The sequence below is a fragment of the Manduca sexta genome, chromosome 16 (genome assembly GCF_014839805.1).
Source record: "Manduca sexta isolate Smith_Timp_Sample1 chromosome 16, JHU_Msex_v1.0, whole genome shotgun sequence".
NCBI lineage: Eukaryota > Metazoa > Arthropoda > Insecta > Lepidoptera > Sphingidae > Manduca > Manduca sexta.
In genome coordinates, this window is record NC_051130.1 from 6,546,851 (window position 1) to 6,558,294 (window position 11,444).

Below are 11,444 nucleotides of genomic sequence, written 5' to 3' on the forward strand. Positions count from 1 at the left end.
AGCATAATTAGGTTATCTCTTTGTTATCCATCACATAAACAAATAGACTGTTAGAAAAATATGTACTGAGAACGTTTGAAATTTCGTAATGTGCGTAACATAGGTAAGCTGTTACAAAATTAGGACGTCGGCGTGTGCATATAAAGTTTAATTTTGAAAATGCTAGATCTGGGGCCGTACACAATGCCTTTCTACAATCGTTAACGCTAACGCTGTGTATCAGAATGACATATACTAGCGATAGACTTATACCATACTTTTCTATATTCATCCCTCCCATACATTTCTTATGTTTCCTATTAACTTTAACAGTTGTAGAAAGGCATCTTGGTATATCCCAGATTTTATAAACTCTATTGTCACAATGGTCGTATAACTCTAAATTCTGAACAACAAACATCAGGCCTATATTCCCAAAGGCGTTGCAAAGGTACATATGTGCAGAATTTGGTTGATCAGTTTGTGAAATAATAAGACCAGTTTCCCCTTTCAGAGTCTTAAACTATCTCCATACCAAATTTCATAAAATCCGTTCAGGAGATTTTGAGTAAATCGATAACATACAGACAGACGGAAAAGAGGACTTTCTTTTATAATATGTATAGATAGATGCTATTTAAAATATTTAGCAATATTGTAATTATAACCAAAACTCAGAAATTCAATCCTGACTGCAAGACTTAATATACAATTGCAAATCAAGACTTTATTAATAGAATGATTCTTATAAAAAGTTATTTTGACATTGCGTTACTAAATGGAAAATACTGATCTTCTTGTAAAAAAACACTTCGAAATAACTTATTTGAACCGTATAAAGTGTAAGTTTGGAATACAATAAATATCAACAAAAAATATTTAAATTTTACACTCACTAATGCTACAACTACTACTCTAAGAGAATTCTTTGCAACAGCAACATCACATTTTCAATCAGAAATACATTTCCGCATACGCCGTACTCGCATAACAACAAAATTATCAAGAAATCACACACTAAAAGCGGAATTATTAGCAAAAATATTCATTATTCATGAATAATTTTTGGCACGGTATTACTAGAGGTAAAGACGAGTACCTATGTATGTGATTTTAATTATTAACGCAATGTCAAAATGACCCTGTATAATTTACTGCAAAGGACAAGCGAATACTTCTTAACAATTGACGGCATTGATTCTGACTTGGTTTTTATCTGCTCACGATATCTGAAGAATTGCATTCCAAAATGTTCACGGATGGAGTATTGAACTATATTCATAACAATGTAACTTGCCTTTGTTGTTTACCTCCCATCGAGAATAATACGTGAATAATATAACTTATATAAATGGTTATTTTATCTCATGTATCACCACTTCCGTAAAATCAAAACCATGGCACACATTTATACTTGCTGGTGGTAGGATATATTTTATATCTCCTCGGATAGCGACCACCGTACACAATATGTTAAAACCCGCCGTAGTAGCTCACGTAAGTTTGTCTAGGATCAGCCTGTGGGCATCTGGTTCCAAGAGGCCGGCATACTTGTGTCGACTGTCGCGGGGTAATCATCTCTCGTTACTCGACATTCTATTAGACTCCACTACACTTACCATCAGGTGCGGTGAGATCACTTTGCCATACTTATATGATAATATACAAGCAAATCTGATTTACTTGGAGCTTCATTTAATTAAAAAATAAAAATAAGCGTTGTTTATAGTTTTTAATCAATTCTAATATCACTTGTGTAAAATGAGGTATGTTCAAATTTTAACCTGTGAATCTGTGTATTTTATAGTATATTTCCGAAAAAACAGTTAAACAGTTCTTTTTGTTTGTAAAGTGGCTTAATCGATAGTGTTCATAGCAATAATTTGTCTTCATACAGAATTGACTTGCCATTACACAATGGGACAGATATCAGCGAACTTTACTTTCAATAATTACTTACCCTCTTATCTAACCGTTTCGAGATAAAATGCCTAAGCTCTTATTTTATTGCATTTTATGAGATCATATTTATTTATCTACATGCGTTACGAGTAAAATGATACTGATTGCTTCACACCGAATTTGAATGAATGGCCTTGCAAAGCAATCGTCAGATATCATATTTAAATGTACCAGTGGTAACTAGGAAACCTTATAATTAAACAGTCTTAATTATTAGGTAAGATTGCATTGTCCGAACGTGATATTAAATGACTAGTGAAATGACGTAGCGAATCCATTGAATCTAAATAATCACTTAGTTCGAAAATTTTGAGGACACAATTAAGTATAATACAGTACAATACAAAAGTACATCACATTATGTATTAGTTTTACCTTTTAGAACAAAATCTTACATAATATTATGTTGTTTTTAAATTGCAACGACAGCATGTGAATGCCTTTATTATACACTTTTCCTAATTACAGCACTTTACTCTTCAATTACTGTCGTGCTGTTCGAATACCAGGTACAAAAAACAAAGTAAAATGCAACTTACTTTATCCATTTAGGGCACAATTCTCTTTGAGGTTCATATCGATTTTTCTATCTCCGTAAGCCAAATGACCACACAAGCAGAAGACATTTTTAAAAAGTAATTTTTCATATTTACGCGCGGAGTTATGAATTAGCCATGAGTAATTTTTAAATTCAATAATGTTTTTCGAATTAACTGGGCTTATACAAACAGCGTTCAATATCTTTATTACTTATGAAATTTAGTTTTGATTTACATAGCATTAGTGTTACGACATAAACGTTTTGAAATATCAAAATGTAAATGAAAATCCGAACATAGCTTTTATGAATAACTAGTATATTTAACTGAGAACGTTAGTCAACCAAAAATATAAGCATAAATAAAGAAGTTCAAGGAGAAAAACAAACTAGAATTTGCACTTACCAAAATGTAACATTGAAAATGTGACCACATTTTCGTTTTAGTTTTAAGTAATTACTATTTAGGAGGTAATATAGTTCTTGAACCTCCTTGTTAAACTATTTCTCATTTTCATAAGCATTCCTTTAAATTATGGGAGCGTAAAATATGTTTTGAAACTAACTTTGATCTGGGAAAATATTATGTGTGCACGTTGTTCCGTAAATACCTTCATAGTTGGGCTTCCTCAGAACAATTTTACTTCTTAGAGGGCCGTTTTACTTACTGAAGGTAACTTAAGATGGATCAACTAAAATGTATTCATAAATTCTTTCCTAAGAAGCAGTGAGGAATAAGTCGATATTGAAAAAAAAATGTGATTTAGTCCCAACGCGTCCTATGACTTCTAAATAATAGTAATATTTTCCATCTACTGGAGATTTATGTAAAGTGGGCACTAAACAAAACTTAGTTATGTATACTTATATAGGAAACAGAACTAGTTGCAGAAAATGGGATCATAGCACGACGCAGTAGACAATACAATATAGTTCACATTTAGCGTTTACGAATAATTATAGTAATTATAATGTTATTGAAAAATCCTTGAACTTAGAACCCATTTTACAGCTGTTTTCTATAATCGATCTTAATCACATCTTTTGATCTATCGAGAAAATCGACCAATCAGAACAAACCTTTTTTGACATCTTTAAAAATAAATTATTTTTATTGGATAATTCTCAGGATCAGAGCGAAGATTAGGATCAAGATAGTTTATTTAAATACCACCGTTAGTCGCAACCATTTTCCGAGCTAGAACATTTTTTATTCATTTAGCATAGGGGAATGTAATCATATACGTGTGTGTCACTGGAGTTCTATGAACTCTGTATTGATTAATACTTTCTCTTGTTTCATTGATAATAATGTCTTCACATGTCGTTTTATTATTTCAAGCTAGGGAGCTTTGTTGATAGAAAACTAATCTAATTTATATTTACTAGCTTTTTCATGCAAAATAGTCCTACAGGCATAACGCCAAAATATTTTAGAACAAATTATTCGGTTCGAAATTCTAATTGTAGAACCTAATTCTAATGTAGAGGTTATAAAAAATATTGTTACATATTTATGACTTTTATTGAGAGTTTTCTATACCCTGTGTAAGTTTAAATTGTCAAATAAATAATTTTCATAAATAAGTAAATAGATGGTGTTGTGTAAATATGATAAAAACTCAATTGTCATATGAAGAGTTTCCTACCAATATATTTAAGTTTCGAGTTCAAGAATAACTATATCACCAACATGTTTTATGACAATTTAATGTATTCATCCTAATTGTGTGTTTCTATTTAATGATGGTTACAATAAACAGTATTTGTATTTTGTATTTGTATTAATTGCTTTTCGTGGCGACATTGAACGGTCCCTTCGCACAAAAGTTCTCATCAGATTATAACAATTAAACCGTGAAGATTCCGAGCATGTTTTAAACATAACGTAAATGAACTACATAATATTACAATTTTTATTTGAGTTCAATGTCGTGTACTACTCATCAAATTATTACGTAATCCGTTTGCGTTCCATTTAACCGTCTTAACCCACACGCTTTTCAGATGGTTTAAATATTCTCGGACGCTCACACGCGACACGCTTTTCAGACTGCCTCGGTGGCGTAGTTATATTGCACGTCCGGTACAATAGCGCACTGAGGTCCTGGGTTCGAATCCCGGGTTGGGCAAAGTGATATTTGGGTTTTTCTGCTCAGTATCAGCCCGGAGTCTGGAATTTGTGCCCGATATGGCGATAGGCTCGCCCCCTATCACATCATGGGACGGAACATACTTGGCGAAAAGTGGGTGCCCTAGTTGCGCCTCTGCATACCCCTTCGGGGATAAAATGCGTGATGTTATGTATGTATGTATGTTAAATATTCTCTTACTTTAAATTACTGCTTTAACGTTACACTTCTGCGTTTAGTGTTTTTTTGACACGGGAACTGCAAAGTGACCCAACTGCACCTGATGGTAAGTAGAGTGGGGTCCAATAGAACGTTGACTGACGAGAGATGACTACTCCTTGACAGTCGACACAATTATGCCGGCCTGTTGGAACAGAATCTACACAGGCTGATCGGAATTGTTCCGGGGAACGTGACACTTATGTGGGCTGCTATGGCGGGTTTTAACACCTTGTGTATGGTGGTCGCTGTCCGGACGGATATAAAATAAATCCTACCAGCAACAAAGTGTTTCTTAACTTCTTTATATTTTAACTTACATTCCCGCAGACGACCTAAAGCGCTGTATTGATATCTTACGGGCAGATACGAGAGCAAATGATTTCATTAATTAGTTGACTGAAAATACTGGCAGGCAATAAAAAAAGTTATATCTAATCTTATCTAGTAATAGCCAGTTTAATTTCCTATCATTCCACTTGACTTAATATTGATAATAGAAAGGATTAACAGGATGGTTTAATACAACAAAACCAAGCAGAAAATGCTTCTAGCAATACTCGACATAACTCATATGCAGTTATGAATAACCTTTGCAACGCTATTACTGTTATCGGTTCACATAACACTTCGACCTACATCGAGGGCGGGCCCATTAAAAATCACACGATAGGACCCGTTAAACCATCCGCGCTGATAGCGTTATCGCGCAGCCCTAAATCGTGCAGGACGATGGAACTTGTGCCGATAGATTAATTAGCTCTGTCTGGTATGAAATCGTTTTGTGAACATTGCTTGGGAATGCTGAGTGAATGCTTTATACAGTAGTAGTTATACTATGGGTATAATTTTCCAACTCCAATAAATAATAATTAATATTTCCAACTGTTCCCTATCTTTCTATTTGATTAATTTCGTTTCGGGATAATGACATATTAGTTTTCCCTGAGACTCGCTGAGCTTCACTGCTCGGTGTCATAAAAGCGCGCCACTGCTGATCCTCGCTTACAGGAGTTGTAGTGGTGGGTGTGAGGGCGGAAAAGTTTCGATACTATGGGTATAAATCTTCAATCATAAATGGTACAGCTCGGCGTAGTACCAGTGTTTCTGTATACCATGGCAAATGGTAGTTTATTTTTTCTTTGAATGACGAGACAAGCTTGCCGTTCACCTGATGGTAAGCAATACGATCGCCCATCCAACACCTTGAATTACAAAGTATTTGAATTCCACTGCGCTCGTCATCTTAAGACATGGCTTTCATGGTTAGATTTTAGGAAATTCACTAGCTTTTTTCCAATTCGTTAGATGGTTTGAGGTCTAAAAATATGGAGACAATTTCACTAACAGAAAATCACAGTCATAGCATTCCATAATTGAAAGTGTAATTAAACCATAGTCTAGATTTCTTGCCATTTATTAACAGAAAGGACTTGACCAGGTCTCAGAGACTGAGAAACTCGAGAATTTAGTATTTAGTGCGAAATGCCTGACATACCGGACTAGCCATCATACAGAACCGAGTTTTGAATTATAAACCAAGTTGTGCAGATTTCAAAGCAAAGGAAATCATTAAATTCTACGTCAGCTCTGAGATTAACGTATTTTATTCAGAGGATGTTAAGCCTAAACGTGGAAATGCGAAGTGGGGACCTAGTTAGGCCCTTTTTCATTTTTTAATTGCATCGTTTTTAGCACTCATTTACGAATACAGGGCCTTGAAGCTCACGTAGATCTGCTTTATTCATAATATATTAGTATAAAGAAGATTCCTTTTAAAAATAATTCATAGATAAACATCTATTAATTATATTTCAACACATTTACATTTTAATATGCTAATATAAATGTGCGAACAATACTAGAATTCGTAACTAATAGATAGAAATAAAAAAAAAACACGTATCTACCTAATTAAAATGCTGCCGTCTATATTTAGAAAAATATTTTACTAGATAGATATATTTAAATTTTTACATCACGAACTTACACTTAAAAAAATAGTTTATCTCATTAATTATTACTATAATATAATAGTACTATATAACAATAGTTACTATAACTATCTACTTTTATGTTAACTTTTGTTTTACCGGAAAAAGTTTTTCCGGGATAATTTTTTAAATCGGTTCAGTAGTTTAAAAGATTATGTGGTAACTATAGTGTACCTGCTATTGGCATATATATCACCCACAATACCTTATAGCTTTGTTTGTGTATAACTGTATGTATCAATATGTATGCTGTTGGTATACCTTTAAATAAATAAATAAACGATTACCGCGTTCAAACAAAGTCTTTATACAATAGTATAGATTACAGTAGTTTGACCATTCGCATAAACTAACAATAATATTTACAGCTTTACAGTTTTTATCGTGCCGCTTAATTAAACAGAAATTCTACCGTTTATGATTCATAACAGTACCTAAGGAAAATGACGTCATGTCACGACAGACCATTGTGAGAGTTGGAAATTAAGAGCACGAATTTTTTTCACGCCTGATTGTCAGAGGTTTGCTTAAAATTATTAATTCAAGAGCATTGATCCAAAAAACTGAGTTTTAAGGATTTTTCGAGACTGAAATTTGTTACTCATGAACTTGATTCAAAGGAGATAAAATACCTACAAAAGATATCCAAAGAAAAGTAGGTAAATAGTAAAATTTTACATACTTATACAACATAATAAGTATATAGCATTAACTTTTTTCTCCTTTCAGAGGAAAGCAGAAGTACCCACACCCACAATTTGATCCAATGAAATAGAGGACTCATTGCCTTAGTAATTTTTTTAACTAAAATTCATCTGACAATTTTATTATGGTTATTGTTTTTCAAATTTTAACGTTTCTATAAAATAGTAAAAAAAATTCATATCTGACTTTTTCGAAATAAATCTAAAATTAAAAATAATAATGTTTGTTTATACAAAATACTGGTACATAATTTACTTTAACGGCGATGACCATACTAGGCTGTGACGTCATCTTAGATATCAGTTTTAATTTCCCATGTTTTTTTAATATAACCTACATAAAAATATTTATTATTCGAAAGTATAGATGTGTGTATACATAATATTCATAAATACATACATACATACATAGTATCATGCCTTTATCCCATAGGGGTAGGCAGAGACTATAGATTGCCACTTTGCACGATCCTGGCATACTTCTCGAGCTTCCTCCACCTTCATTAATCTTTTCATGCATTCCGGTTCCGGGTACTTTTGACCTGGCCTTTACTTTGAATGTCATAAATAAATATAAATTTAAGTAAACATTATGTTAATACGTGATAATAATCAAATTTGGAACTACAATTAATAATCTTACAAAATTGTCTATTGATTAAACGAGTGACAAACGCGCCGCCTACTTTGATCAACTTATGGTCGATGACCTATATTCATATTCTAATTGAGTTTTTACTGCTTTACATTTTTATAATTATTATGAGACTATATTCGGAACATATAATGCAATTCATCATACTTTTTGTTCTAAGAAATATTTTAAATCACATATAGTTTTACCGTCCGTGGAACTTAATTCCAATTTTCTTCTGTTTTGATATTTATAACTTGCTAGCTGATCCGATAAACGTTGTCGTGTCTTAATTATGAATATTTAATTCTAATTGGTATAATTAATAAACAAAAATTTTATTCAAAATGTGTTTATTATTGTAAATACAGAACATTCTTCATTCTATTTTCTGGTGTGTATATCTGACAGAAATGTCAAACAAATGACAGTTACGTAAAATTAATATTTCCGATAAGTTTTCTTAAATTTTCCAATGTTCCGCTCAACTTTCTTAATTTTTAAGAATCTCCTGACAATCATTAATAGAACAAAAAAGAATTACCGAAATTATTCCATCCATACATGATGCGATGATCAAGGGAAATGGAGATTAATTTTTATATATATTGATTAAGTATTTTTTGTTAGCATAATACATTACGTTCTCTAAACACGTAACAAAATTGTGTACGCTAGAAGTTATAATTGCCAAGTTATTATTATACCATTCATTATAATTCTAAGTAACTAGTAACGTCATTCATTACTTGCGCCACGAGCTGGCATTCAATGTTCATTGACAAAACAATCCTGCGATATGTATCTTGGCCGTAAAGTAGGACTACGCATGAACTGTACCAAATTTCACAATATTCGACTACGACCATATTCAAATATCTTATGACAGAACCGAATACGTAGGAGACAGAGTTTAATATTCACACTACATAAAAAAGCCACTAAACGCTATCTTAAAAATAGCCTTTATGTACTGTTGCATAACGTTGACTCCATACCTAAATTCATAAATCAATCGAGTGTTTACAAGCGCGGATAGATTTATGCGTGACACACAGGTACGTCTAAAAACGTACGAAGAAAAAGTAACGGTCATTGTCCCTTCTAAATTGCCTTGAAGTCATCAAAAATGACAATGTCACTGATAACAAAATCAATTTGAACGAATGTAGCCATGACATCTCACTAAGGTTCATAAAAAGAGCAAAAAATAAGCGCACATTCGTCATGACGTACTAAACACAAAATTGAGGTCACAAAAAAACGAAATAAAGCAGAAATATATAAACGAAAATATTATCAAACAGCCAGCTGATCAATAAAAAACGACAATGATAAAAAATCTAATGATTCGACGTACCCACCACATGTCAATTCACTGATAAGTCGATTGCATAAATTTTAATTTTAATGAATGAATCCAATTAATTAAATACGATAGACTGTTATAATACTTTACAGTTTATTTAATGTCTTCATTATAGTTCATTTTTTTTAATAATAATCACTGGCACGAAAAAAAAACAAATTGTATGTTACGCAAAAAGTTTATCGAACTCGATTTTTTTTTCAATTAATTTTTTCATGATACCTCTTTATGGTGAAGGAATATTTATGAATAATATACGCTGTATTGAATAGCATGCCTATTAAATGTTTTATTATGAGTTATTTTTCTTGGAATGACATGAAAAATAAATTTAATGTCCTGTAAAGTATCCAAACAAAACAAAACACAGACAAACAGAATCAATTGGCAGCGACTGAAGGGTTAAGGTTAGACAATGAACTATGTTGTGTCCGGTTTCTAATCAGAACTGTCCTACTCCATTCACATAATTACCATATACATTTTCCAGTAAAGTAATATGTAAATCTGATTTAATACTAACCTTTTTTACAGTTCACTGGAAATTCATTCACTGTTTCATTCACACTTAACTAAATGTACTATGCGTAATGTTATTTAATCACACGTGCAGGGTGCGTATATAATACCGCGTGCTGGCCAAGTCGTGGAGTCGACCGACGCGTCCGTACTCCGACGCGCTTTGTCGTCGACTATGGACAAACTATGTCTTGGAGGTATGAACCCGCATAACAGAATAGTAAATTTTACTTTTGTAAACACCTTAAATGTTTCGAATTTTAATTCCGCACGATGGCTTTGAAGTTTTCATGAAAACGTATTACGTAGACCGTAGTATGTTGGTGTCGAAACGCGTACCATTGTGCTACATTATTAACACTAACCAATTTATAGTGATACATTTTAAATGTATAAATTGGATACGGTACAATGTTCCCGAATATTTCGGGAAGTAGGCCGAGGAAAACTTACGAAGGGAATTTAGAATGAAGGTAATTTTCACGCTTTCTGATATATGCTATATTATAGTATGTACCCACTACTTTAATTTGAAATTAAACTTATTAAAATTGTGTGCATTCTTTATGAATTATCGCTTGCTTTAACTGTGAAGGAAAACATCGTGAGGAAATCTGCATACCTGAGAAATTCTTTATAGGAATTTTCAAGGTGTGTGATGTCTACCACTAGGCCAGCGTGGTGGACCTAGACGAGGCCTAACTCCTCTCAGTAGTAGAGGAGTCCCGTGCCCACAAGTGGGAGAGTAAGTATATAATACAGAGCTGATAATATTATCATACAATATATATTATTAATAAACTTTCATCTAATTTTGGTAAAATATGTCATGATTAAGTTTATTAAATGAAAAATACCTAGCTATAGTCCATATAAATTGGAAACGAAGACTCATTAAACATTAAATACAACGGGTTTGAAACAATCATAACACTGCGATAGGCCATTACATTAACATTGGCCGCAAACTAGATCACATTGTACTGGCTCCTTATTCTCTATAACAGAGCAAACCCGTAACACGGCCGTGTTACGTTATCTTCGTGGAATTACCGTGGAATGGTATTCTATATGTCAATTTCTATAATCCTAAACGCGACGTACGTTACGTGGTTCTTACGCACACGTAGCACACATCACGCATTTTATCCCCGAAGGAGTATGCGGAGGCGCAACCAGGGCACCCATTTTCCGCCAAGTGTGTTCCGTCCCATGGTATTATAGGGGGCGAGCTTATCGTCATATCGGACATAAATTCCAGACTCCGGGTTGAGCCTGAGCAAAGAAACCCAAATATCAATTTGCCCGACGCGGGTTTCGAATCCAGGACCTCAGAGCACTGCCATTCCGCGCAAGCAGTATAACAACGCCACCGAGGCAGTCTCGGTCATCGT

The 11,444-nt window shown here is 33.3% G+C and overlaps 1 protein-coding gene across 1 annotated transcript in view; it reads right to left on the reverse strand.

Moving 5' to 3' along the window:
- Nucleotides 1–10,221, reverse strand: part of LOC115444755 (ADAMTS-like protein 4) — a 136,120-nt gene extending 125,899 nt beyond the window's left edge. The window contains exon 1 of the mRNA XM_037439102.1: nt 10,055–10,221. The gene's annotated coding sequence lies outside the window, so the exon portion shown is untranslated. The remainder of the gene's footprint in view (nt 1–10,054) is intronic.
- Between the last annotated feature and the right edge of the window lie 1,223 nt (nt 10,222–11,444).